The 18,825-nt window shown below is 40.8% G+C and overlaps 1 long non-coding RNA gene across 1 annotated transcript in view; it reads left to right on the plus strand.

Annotated features, from left to right (window-relative positions):
* LOC102453666 (uncharacterized) overlaps nucleotides 1-18,825 on the plus strand; it is a 107,189-nt gene that overhangs the window by 539 nt on the left and 87,825 nt on the right. The window lies entirely within an intron of this gene.

Genomic DNA, 18,825 nt, shown 5'->3' on the forward strand with positions numbered 1-18,825 from the left:
AGGTCAGGTGTCTTGTTTCCTGGATGCCTAGAGCAGGCAGCTTGGGCGTGATGGTGTTCGTGCGTGGGTCGATTCGAAGGGAGAGAGGGAAGGGGATGGTGATTTTTCCCATCTCGAAGGTGCGGTGGGGTGGACTAACAATACACTTGAGCATCAGCCTCCAGCGGCTTTCCGGCGTCATGCACCTGGTGCTCTCGTTTTCTAGCACGCTACAGAGTCCTTAGCTAAAAAATTGTTTTTGAACGGGGGTATTTTAAAAAGAGGCTCCTCTTTGGCGGTTCCCCTCTTTGCAGAATGTATTGGAAGGAGGCATTTAGGTGTGTGAAGGTAAAAAAAAAATTGGAGAGGAGAAAGTTTTACACTTCTTCAGAAAAACTGCCTTCTTTATGAGACCGTCCACGTGAAACTGTAAATAACGAACGATATCTTTCTGGAGAGCTATGTTGGTGCTGCTTTATAAGTACATGCAATATATATCCAGACTTCTTTTTAGTGTGTGGGTTTCTTAGGCTTTAGCTCTTTTTCATCTTCTGGCAAGAAGGAAAATAATCTGATTGTTATACAGATCTATAACATCAATGGAGGAAGCATCCCTAGGAAGCAGAAAGTATCCTCCTATAATGAGCCCAGTGATGGCCAATTTGCTTTGTCAGATGCCACAGAAGTGTATGTCAAATTGTTAAAATGCAATCTGCCAAGAAAAAGAAATGGGAGTTATCAATAGAGGAGAAACTGATGTAATGAAACTGTATTGTGAGTGAAGGCACTAGAGGCTACTAACGCAACATGCTATAAATTCACATAACTTCATATGAAGATATGTTTATGCAACTACTAATGTAGCCTATTATGGATTGAGTTTATTATCTTTAGCCTTGTTGGAAAGATGCTTCAAAATAAGCAGAAACACTGATTAGTAAAATGGGTGTGTCAGCCACTGACTCTTGTTAATATTGTCCCATGTGGCTGGCTTGTCTCGACTGGACGTTTGTTGACTCTGAAATGAAGATGGGCGTCGCCGGGCAGGGAGGGGGAGGTGAGAGTTGATTTTTGCCAGCAGATGTGGAGGCACTGATACCTTAAGGAAAAAGCCATTCTGATTTCCCAGGAGTAGATGACTACACTAAAAGAATGTGTCCGATAGCTAGACACCGGTGTTTGCTTCTAAGCAAACAAATGTACTTTGTCTGTCATCAAGAAGATGCTAATTTAATTTCAGATGACACACTGAGTATAAAACCTCATTAAAACTCACTATAGAAGCAGGGGCTGGCAAAAGGGATATTAGCCATTAAGTCCATTTTTCTGGACTCTAACATGTGCAGAAAGCCACAAAAATAGGACAGTTTATAATATATTCAGACCCCATGGCCCACCTTTAATGTTGTAAATCTTAGTGGAAAAACAAAACAAACAAAATGAAATCTATCAGGTGATGCAGTGTAAAGAGGCTTGCAGGCTTTTATGTCACATTTATTTAAATGATAACCTAATATTTAATCAGTGACAGTTGGAATTGGAGATTCCTTTTGAAAGGAATGAGTGCATTTAGGATTACATTTATCATACTTTTAAAATTAAAGCTTTAGTTATGTAAGGTTTATTTGGTGGAAAAAGCACATTCTGTATTTAAGAAGTGTAGCCACTGATGAATAATAGTAGAGACCCAACTCTGTGATTATCTTAGTAGAAATTGTGGCATTTTCAGTATTAACGTGAAAGCTTTAAGAACAATTATTTGTTGCCCATTTTGGGGAGAGCTGCCCTTGTGGTGCAGGGGGTTACGTGTACCAGTTCTGTTCCTTTAGAAACCCCTTCTTAAAATTTGAATTAAGTCATAAGTCAAGCAAGTGTGACTTAGCATACTCCTTACAATAAACATCACACGGTTTTGTGTGATTGGGAGTCGCTGCTCAGAACGTGAGAAGGGCCCATTTCTGGAATATTCGGTGTACATAGGATTGAGGTTTATTGGCAGAGGTGGGAGGAGGGGGATTAGTGGAAGGTGGGGGAAACCTGTGTGAATGCTCTGGCAAAAGTCAGACACTAAATCTTTTACATTAATCAAACAGTTACAAAATTCATCTGGAAACCATGTTAAGAAAGCAAAACCCAACAGACCAGTATTTGTTATCATTAATTTAAAGTAATGGTAGTGTAGCATCACTCATCAAGAAGTGCTTTCCCCCTCCCCCTCGATACCATTGTGTGGTGTATGAGTTCCTTATGCATCTAAACATTGTGAATGTTAATAACTGGCGGTCTACACTTGCAATAGTAAAATTATATCTCCTGGACACTGGGTATACTCCCAGTGGAGTGTCTTAAAATGTATGTCAAGGGTGAGGGGAATATTTTACCCTCCAAAATGTATAGATGGAAAGGTTTTGAGAATTTTTTCCAGAATTCAAAATCCAGCCATATTTATATACTCATAAAAAATTAAGCAAAACCACCCTTCAGAATGTTTTTCCAAGCCTATCCTTTTGCAGGAGTTGTGGTGGTTGTAATGCCTGTGCTCCAGGGTCTGCTTATTTGCACAGTAATTGCTGTGTGAGAATGTTCCAGAACAGCAACTCCTCAAGTTATCTCAGTAAATATGTGCACAGTGTTGTGTGTATGAACATTCCAGAACACCCACCTACTGCTAGATCACTGTACAAGCTGAATAAACAGATCGTTTTTTAACACTGATATAGCAAATCTCATTTTAGCCCAGAAGGGGATTATTAAAATTAGGCTTGTGCACTAAATTTTCATGGTGCAGAAAAACATTGATAGTGCAAGGGGAACTTACCTTTCCTCTTCTAGTCATTCTGCAATAGCCAAACTTTAGTTATGGCTTGTTTAGTGTGCAAGGAAACTGCAGAAAACACTTTTACTGGAAGTGGTTTGGTAGGAATATGAAATTAAGTTGCTGTGTCTTGAAAATTGTAAAAAATAGTAGTTACAGTTGTTGATCCCTTCTAAACAAGCTTTTTTCTTCTGCTTTTATTGTTCCCTTCTTGCCATTGTACATTAAAATATATTATTCAGCAGAATAATTTTCATAAAAGCAGTGGCATGGAAAAGTATCTATACAAAACATTAAACATTGACCATTACAAGTTCCCTTTTTCTATGTTGACTTAAATAAAAAGAGATCTTGATTCTAATATCACTTTGGACACACTAAAAATCTCTATTTTTATGCATGAATATAGTGGAACCCATAAATGACTATCTTTACAAATACCTGCATCTTGCACACCTTCAATACAGCTGACATTACTACTGCTTCCTGTATTGAAGTTAATGCAGCGTATAAATACCAGAAGTATTGCTACACATTTTTGTGGATTTCAGTAGACGTAATAATTTATCTAAATAGATCAGTTGATTGCATCGAAATTTTCTGAAACATAGCATATTGCAGATATCTTTAGCTGTGATACAAGCTGTAAAGCAGTATGAGTTCTCCCCAAAAGTCTCTTCCAGCTTGAATTAGTGATTCAGCTATTTAAAAATTTAACTGACTAAGCATTTCCTTGGGAATCCAAATCCTTATTGCACCACCAAACATTCAACTTGTTAATGTTTGGAGAGATGGTAGCCTTTACTAGAATGTAGAAATAGCTGAAAGTAGGTACTGTAGCACCTAATTAATAACTTACTGAATTTTGAGAGTTAATGAGCAAGTGGAGAGGGGAAAAAAATGCAGCAAGATTATAATGCATCACAAAATGTTAACTGTTCACTTATTTTGAGAGTTTAATTTTCTTTTGATACTTGCCATAATGTACTTTATATTTGGTAAAAATAAACACTGTCCAGCGCCTTCCCATGAAGTATGTGTTGAGAGCTGAGGAAAGCTTGCTGTACTTTGATGAAGACTACCTAATGGTTGATTAATAGAATTCCTGGTATGTACCTTGGACTTTCCAATACCTTCAAAGATGGGGAATGTCTTTTGTCTTTAATAGTTACAAATATTTACATTATGGAGGAGAGGATAATATTTTTGTTTTGACAAAAATAAAAAGCACTGTGAATACCGCATAAAATTAGGCACATGTAGCCTAGGTGTTCCCTACCCCCAAGTGAAAAGTGGGAGAGTAACAAATTCAATAAAGCTTTAAGCTAGGGAGAAATCAGGCCTTCATTAGAAAACATTTGCCCTCTAGACTGCTTTCTGTTTAGTTGGATGAACTAAATGCCACTTCATTTTGACTTTGGTAAACATTTTCTCACTGTCTGCTGCTCTAAGCCACTCTTTCATCTTGAGGAGTATTCTGATCACTAGAATATTTATTTTAGCTTGACTGTGAATATACATGGTAAAGACCTGGAGTGGCAAAAACCCACCTTGGAGTATTCCTACTTATGAGAGAAATTTCTTGGTCAGCACAGAAAATATTTACTGTTTCTTAAAAGAGTATGTTTAAATATTCTTCATAGCATGATGATTTGACTTTTCAACATTTGTGTGCATAATTTTATTATGACTTGCAACCATTAAGAAAAAAAGTGACTAGGTGAAGAATTTAGAATCAGCAACATTATATTAATGAATTAAATTGATTTACCGTTGACTTGGATTTTTCAAAACTATTTCTTATCTCTGTGAAATCCTGGTTATTATTTTTTAATACAAACCTAGCTACCAGCTGATGTATTTACACACCATTACAAGACTGAAAGCTTCCACACATATATAGCATGAATAGAGGAAAAAATAATCTTCAGATAATAAATCACTTTTTTATTTTAGTAAGGGGAGATTTTTGTTTTGTTTGCTATAATCAGATAATATGCATCAGTCACATTTTATGATTTTTTTTAACTCCTCCCCCCCCCAATTCCTCTGAGTGATTATTTTAAAAATCTCACATTTTTAAACAATTGGTTTCCTACTTGCAAGGCGGGTGGGGAGTAGTTTGCCATTATTGCAGAAAAACTCAGTAATACTGTGTCCTTTCATTGTTTCATTCTTTGGTTTTTCTGTTCATGCATGATTTTGTTGTCAAGACACTTTTGTGGGAATATGTTCACAGAACATGCACACATACTATACTGTATGCAGTGTATTTAATTAGAAAATTGTAACAGCATTACAATACAGTGAGTAAAGAATATTATAATTCTCAGCCAGTTGGGTGGGGCACACTGCAGTATTCAACTGTAAACCTTTTGTCTAATTAAAAAAGTCTGAAGCAAACTGATTGTCTACCAGTCAGCATTCCACTTGACCTTTTAAAGATGCAAACCCAAAGTTAATGAATGTATCTTTCAGTTGCTGTGCTATGTTGGGATTTTGTACATTACCAGGGAGTCGGACTCTTGCTGCTTTAGTTGGTATCTTAGCATGGCTAGTCAGAGAATCACAAATTATCTTTCAAACAATTCCTGTTGAAATCACTGTTAGAACTTTGGGCTGAGTGAAATCCATGTACCTTTTTCTCCCCACCCTGCTTTTTAAAGTTAAAAATGAGATATAAATAGCTTCATAATGGCTTCCAAATGGTAACAGGAGACCACATAAATGTTACTGTTTGAAATGTGGCTTTTGAAGGCTCCAGTATTATTGGCATAGCTGTTATTGTTACTAGATAATTATATGAAACATACAGCTGTACTGAAATTAAATGCTGACCACTCTAAATCTTGGTTTAAAGAGATGCTGCACTTAGAAGCTTGCACCATTTATTAAACATCCTAAACTGAAACATGTATTTGAGCTGATTTTTTTTTAAGAGATGCAAGCACTGCTCGATCCTTATAACATTTACAGTATTTTCACAGGCACACTGAGGACACAACTATGATCATTTTTGTCTCTATTAGACTTTTTAAAAATCCTAAATGCAAAGGTAGAACTGATGGCCCTGGATTTAACTGTGCTTAAAACCATATATGAAAACATTTATACTTGCAGGATTTTAGCTTAAGCTAAATGAAAATCCAAACAATGCTCTATACAGTTAACTGTAAATTTACTGAACATTGTGTGTGTGTGTGTGTGTGTGTGTGTGTGTGTGTGTGTGTGTGTGTGTGTGTGTGTGTGTGTGTGTGTGTGTGTGTGTGTGTGTGTGTGTGTGTGTGTGTGTGTGTGTGTTGTTTAAAACACAAAACACCAGAGAGGACCCATTGGAAGTGGGAGAATGTGGGATCATTGGAGGAAATGCCTGTAGAATAACTGGATTAAAAAAAATGCTTTGCAAAAGTGTTTTGTTTTAATCATTAAATGTCCAACTATTTCATTTACAAAAGGAGCAGGTAAGAACAACTATTAAATAATGAGGGACTACAGAGTGACAGCAATACAGAAGAAGTTCTTTGTTAGTCTCTGTAAAAGGTATGAACAGTCAAATTTAAATCAGTCCACAGTTTATACAAATAATAAAAAGCTGGTCTCTTTCCACTTATCAGAAAAGTTGAATAGAAGAGCACAGTGGTGGCGTCTATTATTACCAATACTGCACTTATTCTTACAAAAATGTTATATATTATGAAGTATTGTCCTAAAATATGACGATTGCCAAGGTGAACAATATACATTTTATGATGAGGTATTTTTGAATTTGATTTAATTTATTGCAATTTGTAAGGGATGTCCTCATCATTAAAATAAAATAACGATTTAATTCTAGTATTAAAATCTGTATATTTTTTGTAAATGAAATTAAATTGGGGATGGAGGGCAAAAAGGAAAAACATAAGAATATGTAGTTCTTGTATAGTACTCAGGTTCACTTTAAAGTATTCAAAATCATGATGAAAAGCAAGTAAAAATGGTAAATGATGCATATTTATAATCCATGTACTCTAGATCTAGATGAAAAGCAAACAAGTAGAAATCAGCATTTTAAACAGAACTTTAAAAATTACATGAATCTTTAAGATTTATAAACCTGTAATCAGCATAAATTGTGGGAAAAGGATTGAATTTGAAAGGCTTTGAAAGAGGCAGAATATGAGCTCCGCAATGCAGATTTATATATGCTAAAAACAATGATGGAGAAAATAGTGACCACCTGAATTCATATTACTGTATATGAAACAGCAGCTTTTCTGAGTTTCTAGCAGGGTTTCTGAGAATCAGTTTCCCATCTATCTTTTTTGTTCAAGTCCTAGATCTATTTGCTGATAATATTGGTCATATTATCACTTTGTCATAATATGGTTTATTTGAAAATGTTTTCTGCAGTACAGCTAAAGAAAAAGCAAATGGTAATATTTCAAAAAGTGACAGAGTCTATTGCAAAGTTAGGCTATGAATGTAGGGGCCCCTATCCATTACTATTTCAATTCAAAGGCAAATTTAGCAATTCAGATGCAACAAAAGTATTAGGGCAAGAACCTCCGCTGATATAAATCGTCATTCCCCCTGAGGAAACGATGCTATTTTATATTGTCTGAGCAGCTGCATAGTGCTGTGGCAATGTACTGTACATACTGATTTCACATGTATTTGGAGTTTACTTCTCAGAGAGGAGGAAAATAACTCAGAAGTTAAAATTAGAAGAATGTGTATTGTGAAGGTCTAATTTTTTCCCCATTCAATAAGGTTTACTTCTGCCTAGCCACAGTTAAGTATTGAAATGGGGGATATGAAAACAAGACTAACCTGCGTACTCAAGCATCACTCCTCTTGATATCAGCACACATTTTGCCTGGCTGAATGCTGCAAGATTAGATGCGTATTCATAATAGTTTGATGAGCCATATCCTTAGCAAAAACTAGCATTGCACCATTGGCTTCACTGGAATGATGCCAGTGCGCCCAGGTCAGGATCTGGTACAGTATCTTTAATTTGGGGCTATTGAGTGTTCTTATCTATATGCAGTTGTACTTGTTCCAGAATTTAAAAAGGAACAAATGATTAGATCTTTATTTAATAATTTCCTTATTTTTTATAATATGGCTGGGTGGAGGGGTTAAATTAAATGTTCTCTAAAAAAAAAAAAAAATTGTGAAAAATCCATCTCCCACCTCACGCACCACAAATTCAGAAAATTTGGACCAGATCTATTTTTAGTTACTAATATGGTGTTGTGTAGCAGAATAACAGGTGTTACTGTTTGGAAATCTTAGCTATTTTAAATAATTTCTATTGCTTTTAATACTGGCTGAACAGTCCTTAATATTTCAGTGTTGGAAAAACAAATGTTTTTAAATAACTTTAATAATGTTTTCCTTTTGATTGACTTAAAAGCAGTTCGGAAAGTTGGAAACGGTTTTTAACAGTGTCTTATGTAATCATTTTGAAATAAAATGGCCACCATTTGCTTTAGCTTCAAATGCTCATGGTAGGTAAAAAATTTAGCCCAAATTCTGCCCTGTTGCACTAGTATAAATCTCTGGCATATGTCCAGTTGTTCATTGGTGGAACTAAGATCAAAATTTGTCTTGTTATTTATTTTCAAATACATTTCACTCATCCCAAGAAAGCATTATTTAGTGTTGTAAACTCAGCTGGCTGGACTGAGGAAAACACCTTTACCTTGTAAATATTACTGTACGGCAGTGATTGTTAATTTTACTTCAATAAAAATACTCTAGGTTTACATTGCACACCATCATTCGATACGCAAGCTTATGAAAAACCATTAGAAACCACTGCTCACAAGACTCTCGTGAAATTTTGGCTTCTCTAAAACTCTTACTGATTTTAGGGCCGGGCTTGGGAAAGCCCGGATTTCACCCCGCGATTGTATTGTAATGGAGTACAGGAGAGCAAGTCTACTTACTCTTAACATTTTTCTGTTAAATTTCTATTTTTGTTCATTGCTAGGGGTACGTCTATGCTGCGGCACTATTTTGAGATATTTCCGGTATCCCGAAATAGCTATTCTGCGTCTTTTGAACAAGCCTGTTATTTTGACATTTAACGGGCTTATTATTCTGATGTCCCTGTAAACCTCGTTCCATGATGATTAAGGGATGTTTTGGAATAGCAGTTTATTTCGAAATTTGGCACCATGTAGACAGCGCCTAATTATGAAATAAGCTGTTTCAAATTTAACTTGAAATAAGTGACACAATTTGCGTAGCTCAAATAGCGTAGCCTATTTTGAGCTAAGGCTGCAGTGTAGATGCACCCTAAAATGCCACAGGACTACTAGTTTATTACGGCTGATATGAAGAGTCTTTACAAACTAGAAACTAGGGATGTGAATAGCTAACTGGTAGGGGCTGAAGCAGCTACTTGCTAGTTGCAGACAGGGATCTGCTTCAGCCTCATGGGCCCCACTGCAGGCAGGGGATGCTCCAGTCAGCCGGAAGACCCCTTGGCCGTGGCGGGCCCAGTCTGGTCCCCCAGCTGGAGCAGCCCTTCTCGCAATAGGGGAGGGGTGCCCCAGCCCACCTATCCCCCCTTTAATCAGTTAAACATAATGTTTAACCTGTTAACCAATTAAACAGGATTTTTCTTCCCAAAAGACAGTGTGAATTGATGGGTTATTTTCTGAGGTAACAGTAAAATGCTAATGTGATCCCTAGAGAAAGTCCAGGGTTAAAATATCTTCAAAATTATAAATCTAAGAGGTAGGAGAAACAAAACTGCTATCAGAGGACACTACCAAGAATGAATGGAGAGACAGAACCATTTAATAACTTAGAACCAAAGGGTTAAAAGGGAGCAAAAGAGCTATCTAATCTAATCCCTGACAAGAAGTAGTATTTGTTATGTCTAAACCAGCATTTCTCAAATACAGATACCAGGGTGTTTTCCTGTGGGCATGACAACTTCCTGAGCAGTGAGGGGAGAGTGGGGGAGGCAAAGCATCGGCCCCTCCATCCCTCCCTCCCTTGTTCCTCCTGGTTGCATAGCTCTGCATGGTCCCTGAAGAGCTGTGGACACAACATTGCAGGAGCACAGTGAGTTCTCTACTGGGGGGGAGAAAAGGGGGATGAAGCTCAGGCTCCAGCCCTGCGGTGGTTGGGAGGCAGGCTCCAGTGGTAGAATTTAGGGAACCTGCCTGCACAGACCAGGCCTCCTGCCAGGAGGATCCAGGTGCCAGCATCTGGCTGCGGCTGCAGGATTTTGGGTGCTGACCCCCAGCTCTGGTCATGCGGCCCTGGCCTTTGGCCATGGGGCTTCAGAACAGACTCCAGTCCCCATCGCTGGCCACGCAGTGCCAGCCGTGGGCATCGACCCCCTCAAACCTGGTGGTAGTCATGAGCTATGGACACCAACCCCTGCTGCATGCTCCAACCCCCAGGCTGACCTGTAGTTCCAGCTGCGGAGCAGCAGGTGCTGAGACCTGGACCTGGGAGTGCTGCAGCAGGCACTTGCTCTGGGTGCGGATCCTTGTCCCCCCAGCAGCAAGCGCCGGTCAGTGGGTGCATGGCAGTAGGTGCTGGCTTCCGCCTCGTGGTGGTGGGCACTGGCCCCTGGATCTGGCTATGTGGCCCCAGGCTCCAGTACTCAGCTCTGGGCTCTGGCCATGTAGTGGTGGGTACTGGCCCTGGACTCTAGCTCTTGGCCCCTGCTGTGCAGTAGCTGCTATTGTGGATCTGGGTGCTGACCTCCTCCCAAGTTATGCGGCTCCTGCCCCCAGCTCTGGGCTCTGGCCACAGGCACTGAACCCCAGCCACACGGCAGCAAGTGCCAACCCCCAGATCCAGCTGCAGGGCTCGCCACACACCCTCCTCCTCTTCCTTGGCTCCATGTGCATGTCCCCCTCCCTATTGCCCCTGGATCCCACTGCCTTCTTGGCCCTGCATCTACCCTTCCATCACCCGGGGCTGCCATTGCCTCCCCAGGTCACATCCCATCATGTCCCCCACGGTCTCTGCCACCCCCCATCCAGGGCTTAATTTGTCCTGGAACTTGCTGAGAAGTGATCTGAACAAACATACAGCTGTCACTTGGCACAGTAATATTTTTATTATTAATCTGCAAAAAAATTCCTGACATAAATAAATTACAGTGATGGGGATTGAATACACATGCTCTTTATTTGCTTTTTCTTAAAGCTAACTAGGCACTTTAGGAAAAAGAGTGTTAGCGCAGCCACCAGCATGAGTTGGTGGGTGCCTCCTGAGGCCGCCAAATAATTTGTTGTAAGAACCTCTGATCTAAATCATCCTAGACAGCTAGTGATCCAGACTCCTTTTGAGAACCTCCAATGAAGGAGCTTCCACAATCTCCTGAAGCTGTTCCATTAGCTACTGTTTGTGCAGTTAGGAAACTTTTCCTGCAATTTAATCCAAATCCTCTATGCTATAGTTCGAACCCATTGCCTCTTGTCCTGCCCTCCATGACAAGAGAGAAAAACCTTCCTCTTTTTTTATGGCAGCCTTTCAGGAATGTGAAGACCTCTATCATGTCCCCCCTTCCGTCTCTTCTTTTCCAAAGTAAACATCTCAGTTCCATCCCCTTGATCATCTTTGTCACTCCCCGTTTCATACATCCTTTCTATTTTTTGATGACCAAATTTGGACCCAGTACTCCAGCTGAGGCCTGCCAGCACTGAGTGGAGCGGTACTGTTACCTCTGTGACTTGCATGCTATGCCTCTGTTAAAGCAATCTAAAGTTGCGTTTCCTTTTTCTTGTTTTGCAGCAGCATCATATTGCTGATTCATGCTGAGATTCTGATCCACCACAACTCCCAGAACCTTCTCAGCTGTGCTGCTCCAAGTCATTTATCCCCCATTCTGTATCTGCATTTGGTTTTTCTTCCCTAAGTGCAGCACCTTACATTTGTGTCTCTGAGTTTCATTTTGCTGTCAATAGCCCAGTTTTCCAATTCATCAAGATACTTCTGAATTATAGCTCCGTCCTCCAATGTGTCGGCAACCTCCCTCTCCTCAACTTTGTGTCATCTGCAGATTTGATCAGTGTGCTCTCTGTTCCTATATCCAGGTTATTAATAGTGTTAAGACAACACCAGACCCAGAACAGTGCCCTGTGAATCCAACATTATTCCATTAATAATTGCTCTTTGTAGCCGTTTAACCAATTATATCAACTTAATGGTATTTCTGTCAAGTCTGCATTTCTCCAGCATATTTATCAGAATGGCATGTGGGATAGTGTCCAAAGCCTTGCTGCAGTCCAGGTATACTATGTCGGCTGCATTCCCCCATCCAACGAATCAGTTACACTCTCAAAGAAGGAAATCAAGCTGGTTTGGTATGACTTATTTTTGGTATATCCATGCTGGCTGCTAATAATAGGCCCTTCATCCTCCAGGTGTTTGCAGATTGACTAACCAGTTAAACTCTTACTTACATTCCTAGTATGAACTAGTCAATAAGATGATGCTTATTGATTTGTTAACTGTACTCTAGGCATAGGGCATCCCTCTAACATCCTCTCCCCCTCCCCTTTCCCCTAGCTCCCTGGGTAACCATTTAACAGATAGAATTTTGATCGGTTACTGTTTCAGTACTTTTTTACAACCCTAGTTCATATATTGCTCTAGTAGCTTCTTAGCTTTCAAGGTCATGCTGAGTGGTCTATAGTTCCCTGGCTCCTTCTTTTCCCCCTTTTAAAAGATGGGCACTACGTTAGCCCTTTTCCAGTATCCAGAAACCTCTCCTATCATCCACACGTTTATAAATATTGTTGCTGGTGGCTGAGATTTCTTCAGCTAATTCCTTCAGTACCCTTGTGTGCATAGGACTGGCCCTGCTGGTTTGAATTAGTTCAGATTAGTCAGAAGATCTTTGACAAGTTCTTTACTTATCCCAATCTACATCCTTTCCCCTTTATTTTTTATGGCACCTTCTCTAGTCGTCTGGTCATACCTTGTTTTTTTGTGAGAGGGCTGAAGCAAGTTAGGCATAGAGCAGCTCTGCCTTCCTGTCATCTTTCATCACCAGCGCATCTTCTCCATTGAGACTTGGACTCACACACTTCTCTACCTATTGGCCCATGTTCAGATATCAGTATCGGGACAATGATAGAATTCAGTCATTAGAGGGTCTCCAGAAATAAACATCTGGGTGACATCCATGTACTTCTAACACAGTGTGTGAGCACAGATAATGCTGGCAAGAGGAAGTGTGTGGCAGGTCGATCAAAACAAATTGGGCAATGGTGTTAGTGGGATATAAATCTACAAAATGTATGTCAGGATGACAACCTATAGAGATCAGATGCAGCTTTTGGAATCTTCTTAAGCCCTTGTCATTAAACATGTTAAATGCATTTGAGGTTCCAACAAGTCAGAAATAAAGCTCTAGGTGTCTGGTTCTATTATAGACCCAGTGCCAGGAAAATACTGTAGCCCAGATCACAGAAGATAAAATCTGTGTGTTAAATTTAAAAATTGCAATTCCTGGATGGCTTTATATTGTGGGCTTCAATGCTGCAGTCTGTTTGTCGTCTCATTTGAGAAAGTGTGACCATATCCTTCAGATACAGTCGTTGTCTTTTAAAATAATTATTTGATTGTTACTTCAAAAGAACCCTTCTGTCATGTGTTCTAAAACTCTCTGTAGATTCATTTTGCTCTAGGAAAGGAAACATCACCTCCTGGTGTCAGCTTGTGACAAAACATGGCATGCTCAAGCTCTGCCACAACTACCAGTGTGATCTTGGGCACATAGATAGCTTCTCTGTGGCTTAGTTTCTCTTCCTGTAAAATGGGAATTATACTTAAATGCATAATTCCTGTATGTCTGTACAATACCTATAGGTATACTGTTTGCTTGTTAAGCTCTGTGAGGTCCTTGGATGGAAATACACAGCATTATTATTTCTGACTTTTTATCCATACTCCACTTATACATGGTTCAGTCTTTCTGTACTGCATAGCAGAAGGTGCTTTTTCACTTATTTGCCCAGTCAGTTAGGTACTTGGTCTCCAACACCTTCCAGGCCACTGAATCATAATCTCCATTTAAATCACACCTTGACATTTTGTTGGAACTGACTCTGTGTAAAAGGCCTAGTTGGAGACAGACATTTTTCACCATAAGTGCTAGAAACAGGATTTCCTTCCTTCCAAGGAAAGCGAGTGGGGTGAAGAGGATGGTATAACAGCGGCACTTAGAATTTCATTCTTTAAAAAAGCTGCTTTATTAATATATAAATAATTTATATATAAATACAATTTATCCAAGTCAGCCTTCAGTACTTATATTGTAAATATATTTCATATGTATAATAGTCCTTGATACACTCACCCACTGAAGTCAATGGAAGTCTCATAGTTAACTTCAGTGAGTTTCGGATCAGGCTTCAACTAAAGAGGCCAATTTCCCTTTAATCTTTTCCATCCATGTGCAGAATAAATGTTTTATGTACACCGAGACGTGTGAATGTGTACCACCAACAGAAACAAAAAAAACCCCAAACCCGTAGCTGTGAGTGCTCTTCTAATCAGCTGTACCACATTTGAATCTCTCCTGAGCAGCCGCACAAGCGCACAGCTTACAGGGAACACAAAACAGGGCATTAAATGCAGCCCTCCTTACTGGTGACCGGGGGAGGGGGCAATTCTGAAATAGCAACCATGGAACTTGGACAGACAAAAGGGAGTGGAAAAAGCTGGTGTCGTCCAACTTTTGGTGAATGCTAGGAATCGTTATTAACTTGGTGTGGTACTTTCACAGGATTGTGCAGGTGGGTTGTTGTTGACTGTCTCTGGGTATGTCTAGACTGCATCCCTCTGTAGGCAGAGGGATGCAGATTAGGCAGGTCGACATTTTGCAGATTAGGCAGGTCGACATTGCAAATGAGGCAGGGATTTAACTATCCTGTGCCTAATTTGCATAAAAATGGCCGCCACATTTTGCCAACTCAGCACTTTGTCAGCAAAAAGTGGCAGTCTAGAGGGGGATCTGCCGAGAAAGAAAGCCTTTTTCGACAGATCCCTTATGCAAGGAGGCGGCCATTTTTATGCAAATTAGGCACAGGATATTTAAATCCCTGCCTCATTTGCAATGTCGACCTGCCTAATCTGCATCCCTCTGCCAACAGAGGGATGCAGTCTAGACATACCCTCTTTGGCTTTAGAAGATCACCGAATATCCTAAGCACACTGAAAAGAATACTGGCTCTTTCCGTTAATCTTCCTGTGTAATAATGTAAGTTATGCAACTGGGTGAACAGCTCAGAAACCCATTGTTAATTTTCCTATCACAGCCCATCACTATGAACGTGCCGCAGCAACAAGCAAGCCATTTTGCCTTTTGTGTCTACATAAAAAAAACACAGGAGGGCTTTAAAAAAATGTGATTACAATTAGCTGTAATGTTTGCAAAAGCATAGAGACTACACATTGAGAGAGGTCAGAGAGATTAAGGTGATTGTTAGAGAAGGCCAAATGGAAAGTGTCTTGAGTTTCAAAAAAAGTGGCAGGCATCAGAGAACTGATGGATGGACTTCTACCATATATCAAGGTGTTTCAAAAATGAGCATTAGCATCATTGTGACTTATTAGTCTATGTCTACACAACATAACTAACTAACGTTATTCCGAAAGAGCATAGTCTGTGTCCACACAGCAGCCAGTTATTTTGACATAATGTTGAGCTGGAGGACTTATTATTTCCACTCCTGTAACCCATATTTTACGAGGAGTAAGGGAGGTTGAATGAAGAGTGCTCTTTCTCAGACTTCCTGCTGCGTAGATAGCGCCAAAAGGCAAAATAAGCTGTTTCAACTTAAGCTATGCAATTGACGTAGCTCAAGTTGCGTAGCTTATTTCAGCTCTAGCCCTGCTGTGTAGACTAGGGATGTAATAGTGTAGACGATTAACCGATAAGCAAAAGTTTATCGGTTAATGCTATAGACTACACACATTTCCCTCCCCTCCCCAACCAGTACATTTTTAGCAGGCTGGCCAGCAGCTTGGCTTAGTTCTGGCTCCCACTGCATCTAGGACTTACCCCCGCTGTGGCTCTGCATTTAAAGTGTATTAGGATCCAGGCAGGCAGGCAGCCCTGCTCAGTTCTGATTTGCGATAGGCCCGGGAGCTCATACCCCCCACCCAGACCGGGGTTACTGCCACCCCACACTGCTGTCCCTTTATCAAAGACAGCAGCACAGGGCAACAAGCAGCCAGTCTGCAAGAAGAACTGGTTTTTAAACTGGCTCCCCTCGTGGACTAACTCCTGTCTGGCACCCCACAGTGCAGCCACCCCCGGGGACTATAGAATAGTCGACTCACCGATAAGAATTCATGAGGTTACTCGACTATTCAGTTAGCTGATATTTAACATTCCTAGTGCAGACGTGCCCTGAGAGAGCTACTATCCCAGGCCATTGCAGCGAGGCTGAAAGGGAACCAATGCTGATATAAAAGCTACGAGGAGTCCTGTGGCACCTTATAGACTAACTGAATGCTGATATGTAACTGAGCAATGGATCACCAAATTGTGGTACTAAAAGACATCACAATTCTAAACTGACATTAAAATGCATGATCACTGCTTCAACTGGCATCTATGAGAGCTTTTGCCTTCGATTTTACTGGAAGCAGATCAGCCTGTCTGAGCAGGGCACTTTAGAGTGAACAAGCAGCTACACAAGCTCAGAGACAGCAGCTGCAAGATGCTGAGCACATGCAAACCCTGTTGTCGACAGTGGAAGTTGAGGGTGCTCTACAACCTCGCAGGGAGCAAACTCTGGCTGCTTAGTCCTGCAGCAGTGACTCCCCTAAGGAGCCAAGCCATCCATGAGCAAAGGCTACAGGGTCAGATGCCTGGAGAATAGCTGATACTTTTCCATCGGGGACACCTAACTTGTGGAGCTCCAGATAACAAGCTATGTCTTCTAAATCTTGGGTTATACAAGCATCCTCCATGGCCCTTTCTAAATATGACGTTTTAATAGGACAGAAAGAGACTGAGGGCTACAGTGAGAAATTCAATGAGAACATCAGAATTGGGGGGGAAAGGGAACTCAATGCAGTCTGGGCACAATAGGAGAGGCATGGTGACAGCAAAGATTGCTGCAGAAGTGAAGGGCAGCAGTATAATAAAGAGTTGGGAATCAAATTACCTCAAGCATCTGACAAGCTGGTGATGGAACTAAACAAATTCTGCCCTGTTACATGCATACCACCCCGATGACCTTTTTAGAGCTCTCTGGACTCTAATAGCCATTGAAGAAATGTAATTGAGAGTAGAAATTGGTCCTGTGTCATGTCCTTTGGCACCTATATTTGTCCTGGCCTTTCTCTTGACAGCCTTCATTTTACTTCCTACAACCATCTGCTAAAATCTGTCTGCAAGTAATATTGAGCAAGGAAGGACACCAGTGACTCTCAGAACCCCCATAGATCAAGGTCCATTCTTTAACTGCCAAACTGTCACAGCAGATATTTAGGGGTCTCTGTTTTACCGAATGTTTTACCTTCCGGACTGGAGAATATTATATAGCAGCTGGGGCTTTGCTTAATCTGACTGGACTGTGTGTTTCCCTTCATTGCTCACTTGCCTTGTTACTTTTCTGGTCTCTACTCCAGATTTTTCTGCTGATATTTCTCTGGACTGTATCTCACCAAGGTAGTGGTAATAACAGATGGTACAAGGTCTCACAGATTAGACAACTCCCAGAAAATACACAAATACAAGTTCAAACTCTTTAGAAGAGAGATTTCTGAAAGCTCAAAATACAGCCTAATTTTGAAGGCCGTCCTTGATAGTTTCCACATGAAATTCATGGTGGTTTTGACCTGGTGCCACTAGGGTTATGTCTACACAACAGCGTTATTTCGGAATAACTGATGTTATTCTTACATAACATAGTGCGCGTCTTCGCTGCCAGCCTTTATTTTGAAATAATGTTGAGCTGGAGGACTTCTTACTCCGACTCCTGTAACCTTCATTTTACAAGGTGTAAGGGAAGTCAAAGGAAGAGTGTTCTTCTTTCGACTTCCTGCAGGGTAGACAGCGCCAAAAGCCAAATTAACCGATTTTGACTTCGCTACACAATTGACGTAGCTCAAGTTGCATAGCTTAATTTGACTTTAGCCCTGCTGTGTAGACATACCCGAAGGGTGCTTCTACATTGCACCCGTAGCTCGAAATAAGCTATGCAATTTGAGCTATGCAAATTGTGTAGCTTATTTCTAGTCAATTTCGAAATAGTTTATTTTGAAATTTGGCACTGTCTACACAGCACCAAATTTCTAAATAAATCACTATTCCCAAACATCCCTTATTCCTCGTGGAATGAAGTTTACAGGGACATCGGAATAGAAAGTCCATTATATTTCAAACTAACAGGTGTGCTGTTAAGACATCCAGTATCCCAAAATAGTGCCTAAGTGATGGGCAGCAAAGCAGAGAGAGTACCTACGTGTGTGACTAGGACATTAAGATTCCCTAGACCAAACCTCCTTCCCACCTCCATTCCAGAAACAAAAGGAATGCAAGGCTACCAACCTAAATAAAACCTCAGCTGAAAACTGAGCTGAGAGAAGTCTCCCCTCCACACTTGAAGAAAAGGGCTCACATTCCTTCCACAAGGTCATAAGACCTTGCTACAACTGAGGAGTCTCTGAAAACTGGGGGTGGGAGGCTACTTTTCAAAGGTGTGAGGCCAGTCTTAGGCACCTTGCTGTTTCAGAGCTAAAGAAAAACAGCTACGCCAACATAAATTCCCTGGAGGGTGTGCGCCTGTGTGGGTGCGCACAAAGAATTTGAAGCCTGTGCACCTCCTCAGCAGAGCTGTGCAGGAACACTCACCTTCCTGGAAAGTAAACTGCTGCTGGTGGGCTTGGTGGGAAAGTGGGGGAACAAGGTCACATGGTGGTTGCCCCGCTGCCTCCTGGTTTGGGCTGTGTGGTGGGTGGCTGCCCCATGTGCTGGGGCTGGAGCTGAAGTCACCTCCAGCCATGGTGCATGGGGCAGCTGCCCGCCACGTGGCCCACCCCAGGAA

Source organism: Pelodiscus sinensis, chromosome 2 (assembly GCF_052426305.1).
Source record: "Pelodiscus sinensis isolate ZL-2025 chromosome 2, ASM5242630v1, whole genome shotgun sequence".
NCBI classification, from domain to species: Eukaryota; Metazoa; Chordata; order Testudines; family Trionychidae; genus Pelodiscus; species Pelodiscus sinensis.